Source organism: Chinchilla lanigera, unplaced genomic scaffold, assembly GCF_000276665.1.
Source record: "Chinchilla lanigera isolate Chin_1 unplaced genomic scaffold, ChiLan1.0 scaffold00037, whole genome shotgun sequence".
NCBI classification, from domain to species: Eukaryota; Metazoa; Chordata; class Mammalia; order Rodentia; family Chinchillidae; genus Chinchilla; species Chinchilla lanigera.
Genome location: NW_004955438.1, coordinates 19,866,253 through 19,888,825, shown reverse-complemented (window position 1 = coordinate 19,888,825; position 22,573 = coordinate 19,866,253). Strand labels below are relative to the sequence as shown.

General features: G+C 45.1%; 1 long non-coding RNA gene across 1 annotated transcript in view; it reads right to left on the bottom strand.

Annotated features, from left to right (window-relative positions):
- Positions 1-1,062: 1,062 nt before the first annotated feature.
- The window catches only part of LOC106149143, a 34,415-nt gene continuing 12,904 nt past the window's right edge, over positions 1,063-22,573 (bottom strand). Inside the window, exons 3-6 of the long non-coding RNA XR_001235121.1 lie at positions 6,279-6,403; positions 5,061-5,257; positions 3,470-3,545; positions 1,063-1,767 (exon numbers count right to left, since the gene is read on the bottom strand). This is a non-coding gene — a long non-coding RNA (uncharacterized LOC106149143). The remainder of the gene's footprint in view (positions 1,768-3,469; positions 3,546-5,060; positions 5,258-6,278; positions 6,404-22,573) is intronic.

Genomic DNA, 22,573 nt, shown 5'->3' with positions numbered 1-22,573 from the left:
ACACCATAGTGATCCATCTCCAACCAGGCACTACCTCCTAATGACACATTCAGGTATAAACTTCTTTATTGATGAATCCACTGATGAATATAGCATCCTGTGATTCTTTCTAGCACATGAGAATGGGATGGGGTTAAGGTTTGGATCTAAAGCATACTAGGAACTAAATTTCATCATGAGTTTTGATGGGGACTTCCAAACCATCATAGCTGCATCACTCCCACTTGCTGGTGCCTGGGCCCCAAGCCTCTCCAGGGTATGGATTCTAAGCCTGAAGCTCTGGCAGAAGGCTCCGGTTTTTGAAACTTGGAGCTAGTAGTATATCTATGACTACACGTGGCACAAATCACACCATTCCAGAATGGAGGGAGCCACACGGAACCCACCACCTGTCCCACTGTGGAGCTCCAATGACCTCTCCTTTAAAACCATTCTGATGTTAGCCTGTGATGAGAGCACAGCCCAAGGGTCTCTGGGATGCTGTCAGGACCTTCTTCTAATCATCTTGAGCAGCAGGTCCTGTCTTCAGCTGAGATGGCTGGCTAATCTGTGTTGGGCTAGAGGGCACATGCTTAGCATTCTCTCCTGGACATGCATTCTCATTTGAAAATTATACACAAGCTAAGAATTTTCCAAGTCTTTAAGTTCTGCTTCCCTTTTGGTTAACAATGTTATCTTCCTATCATTTCTCTCTTCTCACATTTTATTATAAACAGTTGGGGGAAGTCAGGCAACTCCTTCAGCACTTTGTTTAGAAATTTCCTCAGTAAAATAATTCAATTTTATCATCTACAAATTTTACCTTCCACAAAACTCTAGAACACAAACATGATTTATCCAAGGTCTCTGTCCCTTTATAACAAGAATGGCCTTTGTTCCACAGTCCAGTAGCATGCTCCTCATTGCCAACAGCCATGTCATCAGAATGGCTTTCATTGCATCCGTTTCCAGCAACATTCTGCGCAGGGTAGGGTAGGCATCATCTAAGAAGACTGAGGGTTCTTATCCAACACTCTTCTCCTTTTCCTTCTTCTCCTTCTCCTTCTCCTTCTCCTCCTTCTCCTTCTCTTTCTGCTTCTCCTTCTCCTTCTTCTTCCCCTTCTCCTTCTTCTTCATTTTTTTTTTCTTTTGCGTTGGCACTACACTCACCTTTAAGTGTCATTTCTTGGCAATGCAGGCTTTTCTAGCATGAGGCCAAAGCTCTTCCAGCATTGACTTACTACCCATATCCAAAGTTGCTTCTACTACAGAAGGAATTTGTTACAACGGTCCTCCCACTTCTTCCCAGTGCTGTCTTGATTCATTCAGGCCACTCTAACAAAATGCCACGGCCTGATTGCATATAAAAATCAGCAATCAATTGTTCATAGTTCCGGAGGAACTATGAACTGGGGAAGCCAGAGGTCAAGGCACCTGTGTGTTTGGTGTCTAGTGTGGTCCCATTTCTGGCTTGTGGGTACCTTCTCACTGTGTCTATGGCAGATGGGGTAGTGGGAGTTTCTGGAGTCTCTTCACAGGGTTGGATATCATTGGGGATGTTTCTACACTCATGAGCTAATCATCTCTCAAGGGCCCCATGCCTGTCAGTTTTCCTTTGCTGTAAGAAAATACCTGAGAAAAACAATTTAAGTGAGGAAAGTTTTGTTTTGGCTTATGTTGCAGAAGTTTCAGTCAATGGTCACCTGGATCTTTTGTTTGTGGGTATGCAGTGAAGCAGAACATCCTGGTGGAAGGGCTTGAGGGAGCAAAGCCTCTCATCTATGGAAACTAGGAAACAGAGAGAGAAAGATAATTGAAAGGAAGGGGCCAGGACAACACACAGTGTACAAGGGCACAGGGTCTCCCAGTCTGCCATCAGATCTGATTTTATTAGGGGATTAATCCACCTGGGAAGTTAGAGCCCTCTTGATCCAATCACTTCCCAAATACTTGCCTGTGAACATTGCAGTGTTGGGGACCAAATCTTCAAGGTTGGAGCCTCTGGGGGATACTCTGGCTCCACACAATAAGGGTCCCACCTCCAGTTTTCCTCACAGTGGGATTAGGGTGCAACATGAGCCCGCATGAACATTCATTCTCTCTGTGCCTGGGCCACTCTTCCTGTTCTGAGCTGTCCACAGGGCAGACACTCTTTCTGACTCATGTCTTTGTCTCTCTGTCCCTGCTTCCTGGAAAGCTCCCTGGAATGAGGAGGGAGCTGAGGAAGCCACCAGAAGTCTCCTCATGCAAGATCCAATGGCTCCCAGCTCTAAGCTTTGAGCAAATGATTTGGGTTCTTTATGTCTGTTCTTCCCCAACTGTAACCATCCAAATATCAGCAATAGCTTCTGCACAGAGTCACAGGGAGGGCACAGTGCGGGTCTGTGTGATATCGGACTAACAGCCTGCTCCAAGTCCACAGGGAGGAGGCACCACTGGTACCATTAATGACCCATAGAACTTTCCTCCTTGTCCCAGAACAGCAGTGGCGCATTTGTGGTCCAGGGATTTGAGTGTCCGAGCACTGCTTTCCCCATGAGTATCTAGAAACAAGCAATGAAGGGCCCACCACAACACCTGGTATCTACATGTCTGTGGGGGCAAGTGGAAGGGTAGGCCCAGCTGCAGGGCTGTGGCTCATGAGCCAGAGATAAAGGCCTATCAACTGTCACAGCTGCACCCCCCCCCAAAGTTAATGAAAAGACTTATGTTTTCCTGCTTTGGAATCAAAGGGGCTATGGATGAAGAAATCTGCAGAAATTATCTAAGGCTGCTTCACCCTTAGCATTTATTATTTAATACCTCACTCATTGCCCTGATTATAAATATTTAATCACTCAACAACTGTAAGTGGTTGAGTCTTCCAGGAGGACCTATGAACACGAAGGGGGAAGAGACAGGAGGTCCGGGGAAGCAAAGGAGGAGGGTGAAAGGCTGGATGTAGAGCTGTGTCTGGGCCATGTGGGGCCCAGTGAGCAGGTGGGAGGACATTGTGGTGCAGGCCTTTGAAGGTGACTGGGCAAGAACCCTGCTGGTCTGTGCTCACTGGAGTTGAAAGGCCACACCCAGCCTCGTCTGTTCCGCAGGCACTATCAGGGGCACCTGAGAAAACAAGCCAAGAGTGATCTTCCTAAAGCAGGACCCCAATGACCAGCAGTGCCATCATTGCCCTTTTTGTCTCTGTCTGAAACACATGCATGCATGCAGGCGCGTGCGCGCGCGCACACACACACACACACACACACACACACACACACACAGCCAGCACAGCGCACTTGGCAAGCTCAGGGCAGCTATCAATAATGCATGTGCAGAGCTGCACTGGGCCTCAGGCTGGGAGAGGATCTGGGAGAAGGGACCGTGGGACTTCTGGGCTGGCAGAGGTCATGGCCCTAACTGGCTGCTTGGAAGGAAACTCTCTCAGGATAAATGTGTATGCGTTTGTCCAGATCCTATAGATGTCACACTCTCAGAAACACAGGGCACTCACCAATGCGTTCTGTGTTGAATCATGTTCGGCCAGATCCATTTGTGGAAGTCTTATTCTCCAGGCCTCAGGATGGGACCTTATTCAGAAACAGAGCCACCAGAGATAAAGTGAATTAAATTAGGATGAACCATACTGGAGTAGACAGAGGCCTCATCCAAAGTGACTGGCATCGTTGTCAAGGGGACATTTGGACATTTGGTCTACATGGGGAGGTGTGCTGTGTGAAGACAAAGGCCAAGACCAGGTGATGCATCTACAAATCTAGGAGCTCCTGAGATCCCCAGAGACCCCAGAAGCTAGTGGAGAGGCCTGGAGTGGGCTCTCTCTCATGGCTTCAGAAGGAAGCAACCCTACCGACATTTGATCTCAGACTTCTAATCCCTAAACTGAGAGACAGATTTATGCTGTCAGAACCCCACCCCCCAGTTTGTGGTACCTACTTAAGGCAGCCCCAGCGAGCTAACGCCCAAGGCAGGAGCTCTGAGGAGAACTCCTCTTCAGAACTCAGCCAGGCCACTCTGCAAGGAGCTGCTGTTCCAGACACAGTGGTGTCTCTGGTACTGGTTTCTCACTGGGCCTTTATCCCAGGAGTTCAGGGCTTCCAGAAGGAGGTAGGTCGAGAGATCAGCAGCGTGAGTGGGCTGTGGGCCTGCTGGGAGAGTAGTGTGTAGCTCCTGTCCAAAGGCTGGCTGACTTGGAACATGGGGTTAGCTGATGGTTATTTTGAGCCCCAAAGTATTTCTAGATGAAGCTGATTTTGAAATCATTAGGCTAGAAAGGCAGGTGGCCTTCCTGGGTGTGACGGGCCTCACAGCATCAGGTGAGGGCCTGCATCAGAGAAAAAGCAGGCCTCTGAGGAGGAGATTCCTCCAGTCCAATTGAAGTGCTCCTCAGTGCTGATGCTGAACACAGACACACCAATCATAATATTTGAAAGGTGGAAGCAAACAAGTGTCCACTGATCCACAAATGAATACATAGATTACAGCATATGTGTACAATAGAATATTATTCAGCCTTGAAAAGAAAGATCATCCTATCACATGCTTCAACACAGATGAGCCTTAAGGACTTTGTACCAGATGAAATAAGCCCTTCATAAGAATGTTCTACTTACTTTGAGGTCCTCCGAGCAGTCAAATCTATAGAGACAGAAAGCAGCACGGTGACTGCCAAGGACTGAGGGAGGGGAGAAGAAATGGCACAGAGTGTCCCTCAGGGGAATGAAGATGGAGAACTGGATGAAGAGGATGGCAGAGCAGTAAGGTGGTTGTACTTAACACTACTGGTGTGCACTTAGGAATGGTGAAGATGGAGGTTCTTGCTGAGGGCATCCTAACACACTTTTTAATCATGCAGACAAGGCTCCTGAGCATCTTGCAGCACCATCAGAGGCTCTGCAGAGCCAGGTTCTATGCTAAGGCTTCAGAACCAGCTGGTGGGAAATGGCTCCTGCTGCTGGTGCTGCCTTGTATTTGAAAAGCCCGCCCACGGCACCCCTGCTGCAGCCACAGCAAGGCCCCTCATGTATGCACAGGGCAGCTGGCCCTGGCAAGTGCATTTCCTCTGAAAACCTGGGCCCAGCCAGTACCATCCCTGGCAAAACACGCCAGATTTGCTGCTCCCTTTTGCAGGCCACTTGCTCGCTTCCTGTCTCAGGATCCCTGGAAAGCTGGAAGTTTTCAGGGGAGGCTGGGGAGTCCTCTTCCAATAGCTAGAGCATCTGAGAGGCCAAGAGCAGACAGCCAGAAAGAGGGGCACCTTCCGGAGCACAGGAGTCCCGTGATTCTGGGTTACAAGGACAAAAACACAGTGTGAGGCAGGCGGCCGTCACAAAGCAACCCGGCAATGTATGAGCGCAATTGTCTTTATTGTTGTTGCAATAATGTTATGATTCCTTTTATTACTAGTGTAATATACTCTATTCTAGTAGATCTTAATGGTTGTTAATAAAATATTAATGCCTTTTATTTATTTTTTCATATATTTCACTGCAAACACGCACTGACTCTTGTCAAGGGCGATCGTTAGTCTAACGATTGACCTCCTGGGGCAGTCACCGTTAGTCTATGATTAAACACAAGTTTCAGGGCAGATGAGTGGAGACTGGGAAAGTCCTGCTGCTGAGGCCTGCTGGAGGCTCCTGGGGCGGCCGGAGCGTGAGAGCTCTGAGTGACACTGGGGCTCGGAACGCTGCTCTGTCCAAAGTGGTGAGAAGCATAAACGCACTGTGCAGCTGCAGCCTCCAGCGGGCCAGGCTCCTGGGCCTGTGACTTGCTCCACCTTGCACCCTATGGAGCGTCTATGCCTAGTGCTCCAGCCTGAGGGTCTCTGCAGACCCTCCTGCTGCTCCTCCTCAACCCTCCTGGCTTCCTTCCTCAGCTTCCCCACCTCCTGTGCTCTCCCTTCTGCTTTGCTGGTGTTCCTCTCTGCTTGTGGCAGAGTTATGGTGCACAACCCAGCCACTTCTACACTTGTGCAGCCTTTGCAGTCCACAGCAGTGTGGGGACAGCGGTGCACACCTGGAATCCCAGCACCTTGGGAGGCTGAGGCAGGGGAATTGCAAGTTCAAACCTATTACAGGCTACTTAGTGACTTAGCTAGACACTGTCTCAATTAAAAAAAAAATAAAATAGAAAGATACGGGGAGCGTAAGTCAGTGTCAAGGCTCTGGGTTCATTCAATCTCAGTTCCACCACTAACAATAACAACAACAACAACAATAATAATAATAACATAAATACACATGAAGTAATGAAATAATAAAAGTTGCCTTATCTGGAGATGGTCTGACTAGGTTTCTACTTACTTGTCTCCAGCCACCGTCAGCCATGGTACATCAGCCAGTGTTTTCCACATGGTCTCAGGGTACCATACTTCTATTGTGGAGATCATCCCGCTGAAATCATGCCTGGTTGGACTGCCGTGTGCACTCTGGGAAAATGACAGAGCTTTTGCTCACCCCACCAGGCAGTGGGGAAGCTGAAGAAGCTGAACTCCATGTGTCAAAGGTCACATCACAGTCAAGGCTGGAGCAGGGACTGAATGCAGAGGCCCGGTGATTCTCCAGGGCACCCCACCACCTCTCCGGATGCACAGAGAGCATGCCGGAAGCAGGAAGGCCCCTGCCAAATTTTTAGATTGCAAAGGGTTAGGGAAGGGACTTCTGGGAAGTGGTATTCTAGTGTAGCCTTGAAGAAAGTGGAGTGGGGAGAAGAAAAATGTGTGTGTGTGAGAGATAGATAGAGAGAGTTAGAGAGAGATAGAGATAGAGATAGATAGAGACAGAGAGAGAGAGAGAGAGAGAGACAGAGACAGAGACAGAGACAGAGACAGAGACAGAGACAGAGAAGACCTTAAATGTGCAGGACAGAGGGTGACTCTCAGGACACTTGCAGGTGGCCATGACTAGGGCAGTAATGGGCAGTGATGGACCAAGCACTGAGGGAAGTCACAGGACAGAGGGACTCTTCCTCAGGGGAGCAGGAACTTGTCCAAAGGTCCCTGGAAGAAAAGAAAGAAGGTGGAAAAGGAGGTGGAGAGAGGAAGAAGGGAGAGACAGAGATAGAAAGACAGAGCAAGATAGGGAGGGGGAGAGGGAGAGGGAGAGAGAGAGAGAATAATAGAAAAAAATTCATGGCAGTTGTATAAAATGTTAATTGTTAATTTTATAATTTATCTAAACAGACTTTGGGGGATATTCTAATTCCATTTAGTATTCAGGATGCTAATTAAGACATCATATAAAATTTCCACTCTCAGTCCCTGAAGGAGAAATGCATACCTTTAACCATAATAAAATGTTACAAAAATCATCTCTTCATACAACATGGAAACTTGTACCTCTCCCCCTGGAATACATGTGGGAAATTATTCATTTTATTTAGATGCATTTAAACCTCAAGAAACTGAGGCCTTTGGATTTGTTCCTTTACTTCTACTAAGGAAAGAGGCTTGCTTTTCTTGTAGTCAGTTTCCTAGCACTATCGCAAACATACCTGAGACAGTCAACTTATCAAAAGAAAAGGTTGGTTTGGGCTCATGGTTTTGGAGATTGCAGTCCATGGTGGATCAGTGGCATGGCTTTTGGGCCTGCATTGAGGCAGCACATCATGGCAGGAGGGAGTAGCCAAGCAACTGCTTACCTCATGGGCAGGGGACAAAAGAAGAAGAGCTTGGGCCCTCCCTGGGGCACACGCTTCCATTCACCTAAGCCTCTTACAGAACTCAGCTCTTAAGACCCCCTTAAGACCCCAGCCATCCCCAGTAGCACTCTCTTGGACAGTTAAAGTCACTATTCTAGCTGATCAGGCACATATTGATTCACCCCTTGAGAGGTTCAGGGAGACTCTATCAATTCAAAGGAACTCATTTATAAAGCTCATCACTTACAAAGCAAATCTGCAAGTCTTGCAAAAGATGCAGGATTTCATAATGTTACAAAAACCCTGAGATCACAAGTGAAGACCGTGACACATGCCTGAGAGGGAAAGTCTAGTCCACAACCCCTTCTGGGCCTGGCTCCCCCGTATGTTCCCCATAGCAAGTATCGCAGTGTTCTGTTCATTTATGTTTTGGGCCCTGCTAGAATGTGTTCCCCATAACAGCCGTCTTTTTAGTGCTCCAATGTAGTCTCAGTACGTAAGAATGCACCCAGAGAATGCTAGATGTTCTCTCAATATCTGTTCAATAACCAAATTTCATTTTTTCCTTCTAGGATTTCAGTGAGGACAAGGACTTGGCCTGTTTATTGTTGTTGCTATTATTGCTGCTGTTTAACACCCCCATCTCATGTCATAGAACAATGCCTGACTCAGCACTCAGCAGGTATCTGTTGGAGGAATAAATAGTGACACATGCTTCTAATGAGCAAGGTTTGAGTAAAAAGGAGCAAGAGAGACCCAGGAAAACTGGCACAAATCTCAAACACTTTGCCAAAAAAGGACCAGCTTCAGGAACTTTTTTCTTTTCAGTACTGGGGATTGAACTCAGGACCTTTGCTCTGAGCCACGGCCCCGGCTTTGGTTTTGTTGTTTTCTGACACATGGTTTTAATGAGTTAGCTTAGTTGCCTGGGGTGGGGAACTCAAACTGTCAGTCCTCCTGCCTCAGCCTCCCAGACATGCCCAGCTCCTTTATGCACTTCTCTTTATATTCTGCTATCAATCAATGTTGTTTTAAAAAATTGCAAAGGAAACAAGCCACGCTTCACTCTTCTTAAGATTTTACACAGATTTGCCATGATGAATGATATCTATATATAGGTATATGTATTAAATGCATAAATTAACTTCATAAAGATAATTTCATTTTTCAAGGTATATCCCTTAACTTATGCTTAACTCTAATTCCATTAATTCTAATGCTTAACTTATTTAGCATCATGATGCCATTTCCAACACTCTTTCAAAGTAGATTATTTTGAAGATTTTTATCTCCAGTATTAGTTCATCATGGGACAGCCTGAAACTTTTTTGTTCGATTTTATATCCTACATTTGCCATCTACATGAGCCTGTTGCCATATTAATTTATTAAAATTCTTTACAATCAGAATTAACTGCAGAAAAAATTTCTGTTTTGTGGAAGTTTGCCCCACACTATTCTTGACTTAAAAATATTTGCGTCAACTGCACTGTATTGAAATGCGCCTTCCATGCAGAGAATGTGGCTTTTCCCCCACCTCTTCGTATTTCAGATGATTTCCTGAAGAGTTGAAGAGCAAATATATTTAAGACTCTTAATGCTTTTGCCAAATTGCTTTCCAGAAGGGTGGTACCTAGTGTACTGCCATTGTGAGAGACGGAGAATGTTTGTTTCATTGAATCCTATCATTTTACTCATTAATTTCATGGCTTGAGCATAGTTGCTCGTTGTTGTTGAAATTTCTGTATTATTACTGATGAAAAATCTGCTCTTTCCCCCTACCTGGTGGTTAGCTGGTCGCCTTTAATCTTTTGTACGAGGTTCTGCCCACCTAACCCTTCCCATTTGAGGTAATCCATATTCAAATCCTGGCTTTTGCACTTAATAGCAACTTGACATTAGAAGTCATTTATTTCTCTGATTTCCATTTGCTCATCTATTAAACGGGGGGATCCACTTAACGTGGAAAGCCTGGTTGCTTCCCCTGTTGCACAGGCTCATTGCCACCATGTAAGAATCCACATTTGCTACAGGTTGAGTATCCCTTATCTGAAATGCCTGTGACCAGAAATGTTTCAGATTTGCGGTATTTTTCTTTCTAATTCTGGAATATTTGCATATACATATAAGCTATCTTGCTAAGAGGCCCAAGTCAAAACACAAATTTCATTTCTGTTTTATATGTACTACATACAAATACCTTGAAGGTAATCTTATACAACCTTTTGTGGTGTACTTGTATTTTGACAGCAGCCTGTCATATGAAGTCAGGTGTAGAATTTCCCACATATGATGCCATGTTGGTGCTCAAAAAGTTTCAGAGTTTGGATTTCAGATTTCAGATTTCCACACTATGCTCCATTGATAAGCTACTCGGTTCTCCAAAGCGAGTGGTATTTCTTTTCCACCCCTCAGTCCTCACACCTTCTGTCCCCTCTGTGGAGCACCATGCTCCATTCATTCATCCATCCATCCATCCATCCATTCATTCATTCATTCATTCATACATTCATTCATACGTTCATTCATAAAATTCAAGTAAAGTTCCCCTCCTCCATGTGCATCTGCTTGGCTGCCTCCCACTCTGGCTGAGACGTCCTTCCTGTCTGTGCCCAAAGCAGAGGATCCTCTGCAGAAACACAAAGGGCACCCGCAGGGCCAGCAGTGCCTGCCAGTTCCCACCAGATGCCAGATATTTGGAGGGTAAGGAATTCTTTCAGTCCCTTAGTCATATGTCTTGGGAAAGGACACTCAACGTGTTTTGTAGTAAATAAATAGATTAGTGGGATCTCTTGTGAGCCTATTCAGGGAAGATTATAAGATACAACAGGAAATCTAGTTTTGAATCCCTGATAAGCAGGAGATTACAACATTAAGGAGCAGCTCTTGTCGCTGCAGGATCAAACCCATCTCCCACCCGTGGGTCCACTCCCTGTTCCAGCTCACTGCATTTCTGAACTGGGGCAGCTCCAGGCTGCTGACAAGAGGAGGCCGGCACAGAAACCTAGTACCTGAGACCTGCCAGGGGAACTAATTACACAGCAACAGTGTTTGGCAACCCAGCAAAGAAGACGGGGAACCAAAGGTACGGCTGGAAAGGTGCTGCCCACCTACATTCCTGCTGGTGGCCTGCAGGAAGAATGGAACTGGTAAGAGACACTGTTGCTTTCTCTTTCTGCCCCTCCTCAGTAGCTCATAACTACCAGGGAAAAGGCTCCCTCACCCACATGTCAGCTAGAGCAGTGACCGTGCTGCAGAGGAAGTTCTGGGAGCCACCCAAGAGTTGTTCTTTTAGGGCCAGTTCCTCGTGTCAGCATGAGCTGAGCCCTTGCACATCATCAGCACGCTCTGTTCAGAGGAAGATGTTTTAAACCCAGCATTTAGTCCTCCAAGAGGAAGCCTGTGGTGGGGAGTGGAGGGTCCCATGACTCCCCGACTCCCAGAGTTCCTGGCGACTCCAGAGATCCAGCCCCACTTCCTATACCTTCACAGCTACAAAGCACTCACCTCTCCCCACGCAATGGGGACTCTTCCAATCAGCCACTCAAAAAGAGTGATTTGAGACTCTGTGAATTATGGTCCATTCTCTAATGTCACTCTATTAATGGATTCTGGAGCTTGGCTTCATTCACATCCAGATGATTCAAATGCGGATGTCCCCCATAGCTCCGAAATGGACACTGGGGATGAGCACAGTGGCCCTAAAGACCCTGGCCAGAGCATGGCCCCCTCTGACTCCAGCTGGGTCAGCCACACTTTGACCAATCTGTAGGTCCATGAGAATAGATTTTTATTGCTTATGCCAAGATGATAGTAATAATTCAACTTCCATACATGAATGTTTCTTGGCTCCTAATTCAAAAAAAGTGATTGTAAAATATTTATAAGGGATGCTGAAAATATACCAAATGTTTAAAGTTTTAAAAGTTTATTAAAGTAAGGGACACAATGCTGTTAATCTCCCTCAAATTACTCCCGCTTGCTTCAAACACACTTATCTCACCAATCATGCCACTTTCTTTTTTTTTTTTCCAAGTGCCAGGAATTGAACTCAAGACCTTGTGCTTGTCAGGCAGGCACTGTGCCACTGAGCTAAATCCCCAGCCCCAATCACGCCACTTTCTGAAGTGATTCTGGAAGTCCTCCATGAGTGTCTTTACGAAGTGTGATCAAAAACACAGCGAATGTCACTGTGATATCCATTCCATTAAAAGGTAAGCTCATAAAAGCATAAGGGTGTGTCCTCATCTGCCTTATGCTTCAGCTCTTGCAGTACAGGATTTCTGGTTCTTCCCTAAAGTCAAAATGACCATGGAAGATAAACATTCTGAATCTACTCAGGAACTCAAGGCAGCTATGACTTCCCAACTAAAGACCCTCACAAAGGGGTACTTCCAGAGCTGCTTCTGAAAGTGGCAAAGACAATGGGATAAATGTGTTAGAAGCAAGGGGGAGGATTTTTAACAGAAATATGTCTTTTTCATAGCAATAATTATTTAAATTTAAAAATTCACCATGTTTTTTATTCAGAGCTTATACTTTTGAAACACTGAAGAAAACTGAATGTGGATTAGATATTATATAAACTTACTAGTCCATAAAATTAAGAAATCCTTGTTAATTTATTAGCAGTAATACTACTGTGTGCATATGTGCACACACATTGTCCTTATCTATTAAGAAATATACCCTGCTGGAGTCCATCAGATATGATGCCAGAGATTTGCTTTAGAACATCCCAGCAAAAAAAAGATACAATGGGAAGAGGATGAATAAAACAAGAACAATAACTTTTTCCTAACTGTTCAAGTGGGGCAAAGGACTCACGGGTACTTTTCTGCACGTTTGAATATTTTCATGATTAAAAAAATGTTAGCAGCATTATCTCTGAGAACTGCTGAGAATTGGGAATTGGGTGACTTTTACTTCCTTCTTGCCTTTTAAGAACTTTCAAACTTGACACAGTAAATGTGCATTACTTTGGTTGTGTTAAAAACATACTTTCTTGCTCTGCATCTTAAATTTTTTAGATAGTGGGTGCTTCCTACTGGACTTCCTTTCATCCATTTGTGTGAAAAGCTTTCTGAAATATTTTATGCGCCTCTCAGATTTGTTGGAAAGGTGGAATGCAGCATATAAACTGAGCTGTGGTTTGTGATGCTCAGAGATTGACTGTGAAGGATTGGCTCAGACCCATTGCAAAGTCACTTTGCCTCTCCCATCCTGGGGCGGAGTCTATTCTCATTCCCTGCATTCCAGTCAGGTGGGCCACTTGCTTTTAGAATGTGGCAGAAATGAAGACCTTCTGGTTCTTGACCTGGGTTTTAAGAGATTTGCAGACTTCTTGCTACCCTGGACCTAATCATGAGCTGGAGAACCAGCCTGGCTTAGCCTGAGTGTAAGGAGCTAGCGCAGTGTAGACACTCCATCCTAGGGACTGTTTAGACTGGGAAGCCCCTGACCTCCTCACCTAAGAAAGAAGATTTCAGCCTAAGCCTGGCCTAGAGAAAACAGCACAATCCACATGCTCAGAACTGCCTGCATCTGCGGATACCTGAAACACTGCTTATTACTGTTCACCATTGGGGTTTGTGGTTATTTGTTACACAGGACTATTATGGCAACAGATAACGAACGCAGTGTTTCTGAGTCATGATGTATGAAAATAAACAATGCCAGTAGATGAAGTGAACTAGCAGCTTTGAGAAGTGATGGTCCGGTCTGTTTGCCTCTGCCTTGATGATGACATCAAGCGTTTTGGTGCTTTCTGTTTATTTTAACCAATATTTGGCCAGTTGAGCACACACCATGCCCGTGCTGGGAAGGTGCAGGTTTGTGTTTGCACTGCCAGGGACCTGTAGGCACCATTAGTCATTTAATGTTCTGTTTCTCTTCCTGCCACAGAACTGTATGTGGCTTCTGATTTTGTGCCGGGGAACTGGTATAGGTATTCACTTTTGGGAAAAACACATATCTACTTTAAATGCTGTTGGATTCTATTCTAAGGAGGTTTTTGCACAGACAGAGAAATCCTTTACTACATTAAACACATTAAATGATGCTGAAGATCCTCTGTCTTTCCAACAAATCCCTAGAGTTCCAGGCAGGAGCTATCTTATGCAATTAAGGAGATAAAATCAAACAAGATATTTACTACAGATTCTGTTTTCTTTTTTTTTTTTTGCACACACGGTCATAATGAATTAAAAACTTTGAACAATAGAAAAACCAGAGCAGCTATCTATAAATCTATTCTAGAGAAATAAAAGTACAAGCTATACAATTTAATCCTAAGTGCTTTTTTATTAATGAAATGAAGCATGCTAAAATATTCATGTACATTAAATTCCTTATAATTAAAGTACTGACATATATTCAAAATAACAATGTTCAGAAGAAGTAGAATGGTGATGCCAGTTCAAAATGACTATGCTCTCATTCCTGACTTACTCCCTGTTTGAGTACAGGGTGTCAAGCCTGGGAGTTTGTTCCTTCAATGACTTTTGTAAGTTAGCTCCGTTCTGCTGGGCAAACATATAACTCAACGTCTATTTTATGCCAGGAAATACCAAAATGGAGAAGATGCTTTATTGCCACAAAAAATCCAAATGTATAATATTCTTACAACAAAGTAAGTCCCTTTAAAGCAATAATCCTGAGATCTATATGAACCTGGGATAGAGACTTAGCTCAACCTGAAGATACAGTCAGCCTGGTAAGTGGGTAGAGTAGTAGGGGATGTTGCTTTGGGGTAAGTCTTGAAAGATGAGCTGAGTTTACTGGTGAAAGGACAGAGATTAAGATCCTCTTAGGAAAGTTTCATATGCTTCCCAGATGAACATATGGATGTTGACTAATGCTGAAAAGAAGTTGCAATCCCAGCATTATGGGAGGCTGAGACAGGAGCATAGCAAGCTAAAACCCAGCCTGCAGAATTAAGCCAATTTAGTGAAACCCTATCTGAAAATAAAACACAAAATGAGGCCAGGCATGGTGACACACACCTGTAATCCCAGCACCCGGGAGGCTGAGGCAGGAGGATTGGTGCAAGTTTGAGACCAGCCTGAGCTAGAAAGCGAGCTCAAGGACCAGCCTGAAATACATATAGAGACCCTGTCTCAAAAAGACCAAAAAAGCACAAAATGAGGAAAGAGGGGCTGGAGATGGAGCTTAGTGAAGACTGTAGGTTCGATCCATGGTACTGCACCCCTCAAAAAAAAAAAAGAGGGAGACCTTGAGATTCAAACTTGGGACTGCTTGCCTCTGAACTCTGTGCTCTTCGTACTACAACTACCACCTTTCTTCCGGGAAATCTCTCCCCTTCTTGTTGGAGGGCTGAGGGGTTTGGGGATGTGGGCTCATGCCTAAGTGTCTTCCCAGGTCAACCACAGTGTGGCTTGGAGAGTGAACTGGAACACTATGATCTAAAGTCAAGCTCAGTTTTCGAACACACCCAGTACACTCAGAGGAAACAGCTTCGTAATCCCAATGAGCCCCCACATGCACATCGCCCGCCATCACCACCACCAGTACCACAGTGGAAGGGTCTGCTGGTGTCTCATCTGCAGAGCTGTCCACTCTGGCCCTCAATTACACTAGCAAAATTACGTCGGCACCCATGTTTGACCATAACTAATAAATAAGGGGTCCCAACTCATCCAGGTCTTTGTTTCCTCCTCGGCGTTGCCTTCCACTGGAGGCCACTCAGTCACTGGACTCTGTAGAAACTGGACTTTCCCTAGGTCTTGGCCATGTCACAGCTTTGCAGTGGCAATTGTCTGCCCAGAATGCACCCGTTCCCGCTTCCCAACAGTCTTGTATGCCTGTTTCTTCTCATCCTGGAGGTTTCACTTAAAGTCATCTCCTCAGAAACACCTTTCTTTACCAGTCCAAGCGCTTCCCAGCACCGCCCATCTCCAACACTGGTGGAGTCCAGGAGCTCTCTGTCTCCTTAGCTGTGACCTTCTTTCTTCTTCTTTATGCTCACCCTCTTCTATGCTCTGTCTTGGGATGTGTGAAAGCAGAGAGTTTCTATTGTACTATTTCTCTGGGGTCTAGAACATTCCTTGGCACATAATTTGCCTTGAATAAAAACTGAATAAATGAGAGAACAGAAGAATGAAGATCACCACTTGGGGTTGGTTGGGGATGAATGCCTTATGTCTTATCTGACTCTTTTCCTAGATGGTAAAACCCCTGAGGTCTGGGACTGTTTCCCACTGCCGACAACACAACTGTAAAATGTAGCTGAGCTGGGTTGCAATCAGGAACCTAATCATGATGTAATTTGTGCATTTCTCATTAAAAATAGTCTGCCTCTTGGTACTGGAGACCTATTTCTTACTTGTCAACATAATAAATACTCTTCTTCCAATTATTTTCTCTGTAAATTGTTGTTTTATGGATCCACAACCTATCTTTGGACTAGTTGATAAGCATTTTGGCACTTTATGCTTTGTGTGTCACTTCAGATGGTTTCAGCGCCTTCCATTGTACTTTCACCTTGTTCTGCTGATGTGTGTTCATTTGTCCCAATAGATGGGGAACAAAACTGAGCTTCATTAGGTTAGGTTCACTTTTAGGCAGAGACATAACCATGTCTACAAGGGTCCCTGTTATTTCTTCTAGCTGCAGCTTTGAGGGCAGAGAGTCTTCCAGGAAGGGAGAAAACTCTTGCCCTTAAGAAAGTTGCAGTTGCTAAGCAGGACACTCGACACAGAGTGTAAATCCTGGAAATATTTCATAAAGGCCTGAAAATGAAGTGGGAAAGAAACAGAACTCTGAGTTGTCTGCCATGGTCTTATGAATCCATAAGGTGACATGACAAGGGAAAATCAGTAATTAAAGGGCTTCCATGAATAGCAAAAGGAAATAGGGTGGCTATAGAGACCTTGCTGGGGGTTGTTCCAACAGGGCCAAAGCAGAGTGCTCTTACTAAAGGGAACTGTGAGCACATGTGTGGTTGAATCTTAAAAATATTGTGTCACATTCTGATCATTTCTGATCTGTCCTGTTGCAAGTGGTGCAGGCAATTCAGTTTCCTAGAATGAGGAGATAGGCAGACATTGTCTTCTCCATGGGCTGTGGGCTTTTTCCCTAGTGGTCTATTTCAGAGCTGCTTGGCCTCCTGCTCCTTAAGGAGAAAAATGTGCCTCCTTATTTTGCACCAGTTTAATATGTAAGATATAGGGTAAGACAGAGACCAAGAAAATATATGACAGGAGGAAGAAATGGTGGCTATCAAGTGCACAAAACCAAAGTGCCAGCCTGGAAAATGAGTGCAAGAATATTTCCACTTGAAGGGGTGGAGCTAGGACTTTTTTTCCCACCTTGCATAGTGAATGAGTATCATTGGGTAAATTATAGGCATTTCAGACCTGAATGAATTATTACGATGGCTTGCTAAAAAGCAAGAACAGGGGCTGGGGATTTAGCTCAGCGGCACAGCACCTGCCTGGCAAGCACAGGTCCTGAGTTCGATTCCCGGTAGCAGAAAACAAACCAAGAAAAAAAAAAAATTAAAAAAAAAAAAAAAGCAAGAACAAATAAACAAGAGAACCACAGGCCCCTAGAATTTCAAGAGGGAAGTGTGGTTGTTAAAAGGGGGCATATTTTCATTCAGTGTCTGTGTCTTACTCTTTTGATTTCAGGGAAGCCAGTGAAAGATGTGGGCTCTTGCCTTATGATAACATGCACCTGTATTTAGCAACTTTATCAAACAAACTAGCCCAAATGATGCTGGGCTTCTAATATCTGAGGGTGGAGGAGCTACCCAGCTCCCTTGGATCAGGTAATTTGTCATCTAGTGGAAACACCAAACACACACCCATCTGATTTTACTCACAAGTTGCAAGACATCATTTAAAGCCCCTTTAACATATATTATTGAAAATCTCTATTATAGCCCTCCAACTTAGTGATTTTGATTAAATCTCCCAACAGAAAATAAGTCATTGTAACATATGCACTCGCCTTGTGAAGGTCCTATTACAGTGTAGCCACACCAGCCTTATTATGTTAAAAATGAATGGTCCTGGGAAAATAATTCAGTGAGAGATGAACTTAGAGGAACTAAAAGCATTTAGTACTGAGCAAATTACCAAGTGAAATTGCTTTGCTATGAAACTTTGGGCTCATTGTCAGAGATGTTTAGTCTGCTCAAAATGTTTGATCTAGGAGAATGCCTGTGTTCGGAGAGAAATTCAATTTGCATGGTGGGGGCTGAGAGCTCCACTGGTTCTCGCAGTTGGCTCAGATTGGGGCTGAGTCTGACTTCAGTGGGCAGAGGAGTCCAGGCATAGCTCGGTAAGGCTCCAGCTCAGGGCTGCGTCTCAAGTGGGTGCAATGAGGTGTCTACCATGGCTGCCCATGTGCTCCATGAAGGAGTAGGCAGTGTAGACAGCTCATGGGAAACCAGCCCATATAAGTATCCTCCATGTGAGCAGGGGCTGTCCTTGCTGCAGGGAATCGGGAATCCTCCAGTACCATGCCCAGCCTTGGCCCAAGAGACAGCAACTCCAAGAAGAGCTGCCACACTGCCCAAGTAGGAGGATGATGCCTACTTCTTCTAGTCAGTGTGAACTTTCAAATGATTTCATAGCATTTATGCCAGGAAAGCTTGAGTCCTCTGTAGGGAAGGAACAGATAGACTACAGAGTTCCCTAGTAGGCCTGGCTAACCTTGGGAGACCAGGGAGGGGCTCCATCACATGGTGTTAGGTGGGGTGGAGCGGCCTTGAGAGAAGAGACAAAGCACCAAGAAACTTAAGACCTGGAGAACTGAATCCAATTAACAAATAGAGAAATGGAGGCTTGGTTCCAGGTAGCATGGCAAGGTTTTGACCCAAAAATCTCTTGGCTTTATATTTTGGGACTTCTCTTTACATGAACCTTAGTGGTTCATCTGATTGATATGAATGTTGGAATTCCCATGGCATCCTTACAAAGGAGAAGCTGCCCCCTAGGGTGGCAAGCCAAGTGCTATTGGTCTTTGTAGTATGAGAGGACATCAGGAAGTTCAACCAGGATGAGTAAACCTTGACCAGCAGCCAGGTGAGAGGAAGGCTGGTATTCCTCATCCTGGGATGTCCTGGAGAAGTCATGCAGCTTGATCTGAGCTGTGATGGGATAGGATAATGGTGAAATTGACTAGCAGGTAACAGGAAAGTTCTAGAAGCTTCTGGCTTCCCTGTGGGGCAGGAACAGACAAGCAGTTATAGCATTCAAGTGGCCTTGCCCTTTGACATGGAACAGCTTGGCTACATTTCTCCTTCTATGCATCCATCAAAAGTGAGCTTGGAAGTGTTTCTACAAGCTTTTCTTGAAGTCCCTAAGGCTGGCATTGATGTTGGCACAATTGCCGTCCTTCAAGCACCATGCACTTTCCTGCGTTAAAGCGCATGCAACACTTGGGTGTGTGCTGGCCACCTTCAGATGCACCCCAAGCACCTGCTGCAGGGCCTCAGTCCTGCTTTCCCCAGTCCCTTTTCCTGTCGGACCCCCGGCCGCCACCCATATCTGTTTAGAGAAGGAAGGAGAAAAGGGATGCGTTACCATTTCTGTCTCAGTAAATATTGACAGACTCACTTTCTCTACTTGCAGTCTGGTATCACTGTGTCTGCTGTTGCTGTATAAATGTGTGCGAGGCTGGCAAAGGTTCACTTACTGCTATTGTGCATAGCGTGTGTGTGTGTGTGTGTGTGTGTGTGTTTCCCTCTTTAGCTGTATAAAAAGTAAGTGTCTCCATAAATCTCCATAGTGATCACATGCAAAAAAAAAAAAAAAAAAAAATTGAAAAACCTCAGCTCCTGTCCAAATTCTGAAGGGAGTGTGTTGGAAGAAGTGTAGTGTGGAAGAGATGGAGAGACGCACCGGCCAGCCCAGTTTCGCAAGGACACAGACAGAGGGTGGAAAGCCCATGCTTGCACGGGGGCTTCGCCGAAGCTCTGCTGGCTAATTGGAAGCAGAGCTTTTTCTACAACCTGCTATCCTTTATCCCAGTCTATTACTCTCCCTCTAGGAGCTCTCGTCTTAATTGATTTAATTTGTCAGTGAGATGTCATACTTAGGATGGGACCAAAAACCTGAAACTAGCTATGTCCACAGCAAGGAGAATAATTAGCAAATTCACATGTTGTGCTGGATTTCATCCCTCTAATCGGAGGGCCAATTATGACTTTAAGCAAAGCCATAAGGTGGGAGAAAGAGGTGGATGCGTGAATACTTTTCCCAAGTCTAACAAGGTGGCACTTGCACCTTAACCCTTTCAGGAGGACTAGGCTGATTGGAAAACAGAGTCCAGGGGCCCTGTTCATTCTTCCCTCCCTCCTCCCTTCCTAATGCACACAATATGGTAGAACATAAGCCTTTTATAGATTGCTTATGTTCTTAGCCATTAAATCCTATTTTCCCACTAGTAAGTGAACACAATGGTGTGTGGGAACACAACTGTGTGCCCCCAAAGATGTACACACACAAGCGTAAGCCCTGGTACTTGTGAATGTGACCTACTCATAACGAGGTCTTGCAGATGTAATTAAGTCAAAGCTCTTGCCATCAGAACATCCTGGATTTAGAGTGGGACCTAAAGCCAATGACAAATGTCCTTATCAGAGAACAGAGACAGACACTGGAGACAGAGACATAGAGAAGGACATAGGAAGACAGAGGCAGACTGAGGAGTGGTGGTGATTGGTCCCAGGCTCTTTTCCTAGTTCCTGGTAACCTGGATCTTCCTTATTTTGTAGATGAAGCTCACTGTCTTCACACTGGCTTCTCCCTGTGCCCAAATTTCACTTTATTACACAGATGCAGTCCTGTCGGGCTAGGGTTACCCAAAGGACCTTGTTTTATCTCAGTCCTCTCACAAAGCCCTCTTTCCAAATAAGGCCGCACTCATAAGTCCTGGAGCTCTGGATTCGACATCTTTTGAGAGGACACCGGCCAACCCGAGGCTGGGAATAGGCGCTGTCCTGGAACCTCAGGAGGAACCCACCTTGCTGACAGACCTGTGATTTTGAGAATTCTGGCTTCCAGAGCTGTGAGAACATACATTTCTCTGCTTCTTGAGCTACTCTGTGGGAATTTGATACCACAGCCCCGGGAGACACATAGACACCTGAATCCAGCTACTCTTGCCGTTCGTCGCTCTCCCCCACCTCTCTGTTGCTGAACAATCATTGTTCTTTAGAACCCAGCATTGCAGTCTGACTTTCTATAACTTTCATGTTTTGCAGAAATGTATCCTTTGCTTTGTTAAATAAGAATTACCGTTGTTGTAGGGGCAAAACTTGGTGAAATGGTAGCAGTGTCAGTAGGCGATGCACATGTAGGAGCCTAATCACTGCCCTTTTCTATCCAGGAAATACTGTCATAGCTCAGCATTTTAGTGATGCTTTGTTTTAGGCTGGCACCTTTGTGGTTCTCTGGACTTTGTCCCCTCGGTGGCTAAAGGGGTGGAGAACAGCATGCATCAGATACTCACATACTATACCCAAAGTCACAAACAGAAATTGAGACAGATACAGTTTTCCTTCCTGTGCCTTTTTGGACTCAGAAAAGCAATATTTTTCTCACATGACCCGGTGGGTTTCCTTATACATTTCATTGATGAGAACTCATTTTCAAGGCCACTTCTGGCTTTGAGACTATGAAAGGCAACGCCTACCTTTATAAGTCTCTCACTGGATTACAAGAAAGGGCAAAGGGAGAGAGTAGTCAACCAACCACCTCTGTTGCAGTCCCACCCATCCATTCGGGGCACTGGGTACCTTTGCATGCATCCAGTTACCTGACTGCCAGGGTCAAAATCAGTGATCCTTAAACTTCAGTATGAATCAGAGTCAGCCAGAGATTTGCTATCATATGGCTACCTAAGCTCCACCCCTAGACTGTCCACAAGGCCACCTAGTGCTGTCACAAATGTACTCCACACAGCCCTAGGTTAGTCCCAGGGTCCTTGTTGATCTCATTTTTGTAATCGCTATTTCTCAATTAAGGTAAGAAAATGAAGAATGGTGAAGAGTGCTACTCTTTTCTTTTCTTCTTACTGGATTGACTAGAAATGGAAAAGAGAGAAGAAGATTTCTAACTGCCTCTACCTTAGGAATAAATTTATTCACTGCTGCCACAAAATACCTGAGAGAAATTAACTTCAAAAAAGAAAGCTTTGATTGAACTCATAGCTTCAGAGGAGCCAGTCCATGGTTGCTTCTCTGTGTTGTTTCTGGGCCTGAGGTCAGGCAGAGCATCTTTTAGGTGGGGGCACGTACTGGCTCAAACCTGTTCATCTCATGGCAGCCAGAAAAGAAAGAGAAAGGAGCCAGGGACAAAATATCCCCTCAAGTGCACATGTCCAGGCACCTACCTCTTCCAGCTAGGTTCTACTTTCTAAAGTTTCTGTCTCTTCCCAGGAAGGCCATCAGCTGGGGTCCAGGTCTTGGCACATGAGCCTTAAGGGGACATTTCAGACCCAACAACAGTGGCGTAGGGACTCCAAGCACAGGGCCCTACTGACAGGTGACTACAGGACCCCAGGTCAGTTACTGCTGTGAAGTGAGCTTGCTAAGTGGGATTTATCATTACTCCCTATTCCACTGTTGCTTCTACCATTCATTATTTTGTTCACTTAGAAAAACTCTCTTTTCTTTAACAGATAGCTTTTGAGCATTTATCCAGGGTCAAGCCCTACCCTGAGCAGCTCCAAGTTCCCTGTGTTCTTCCTGTGAATAGGAGTTTTAATTCTTCACTTTGCAGATGTAGGACTCAAGGCTAACTGATCAGTGTACGTGCGTTTTGCAGTGGAAAAACTACTGAATAGAATCGTGCGGACAATGAACCCTCCTTTTGCCTTGAAAGCCGATTAGATCACCCTTCAACTTGATGTACCTTGAAGGACCTGAATGGAAAGACTCAATGTTCCCGAACTCAGGTGCAAGCAAAGACTTGCTTCCCTTGCTCTGC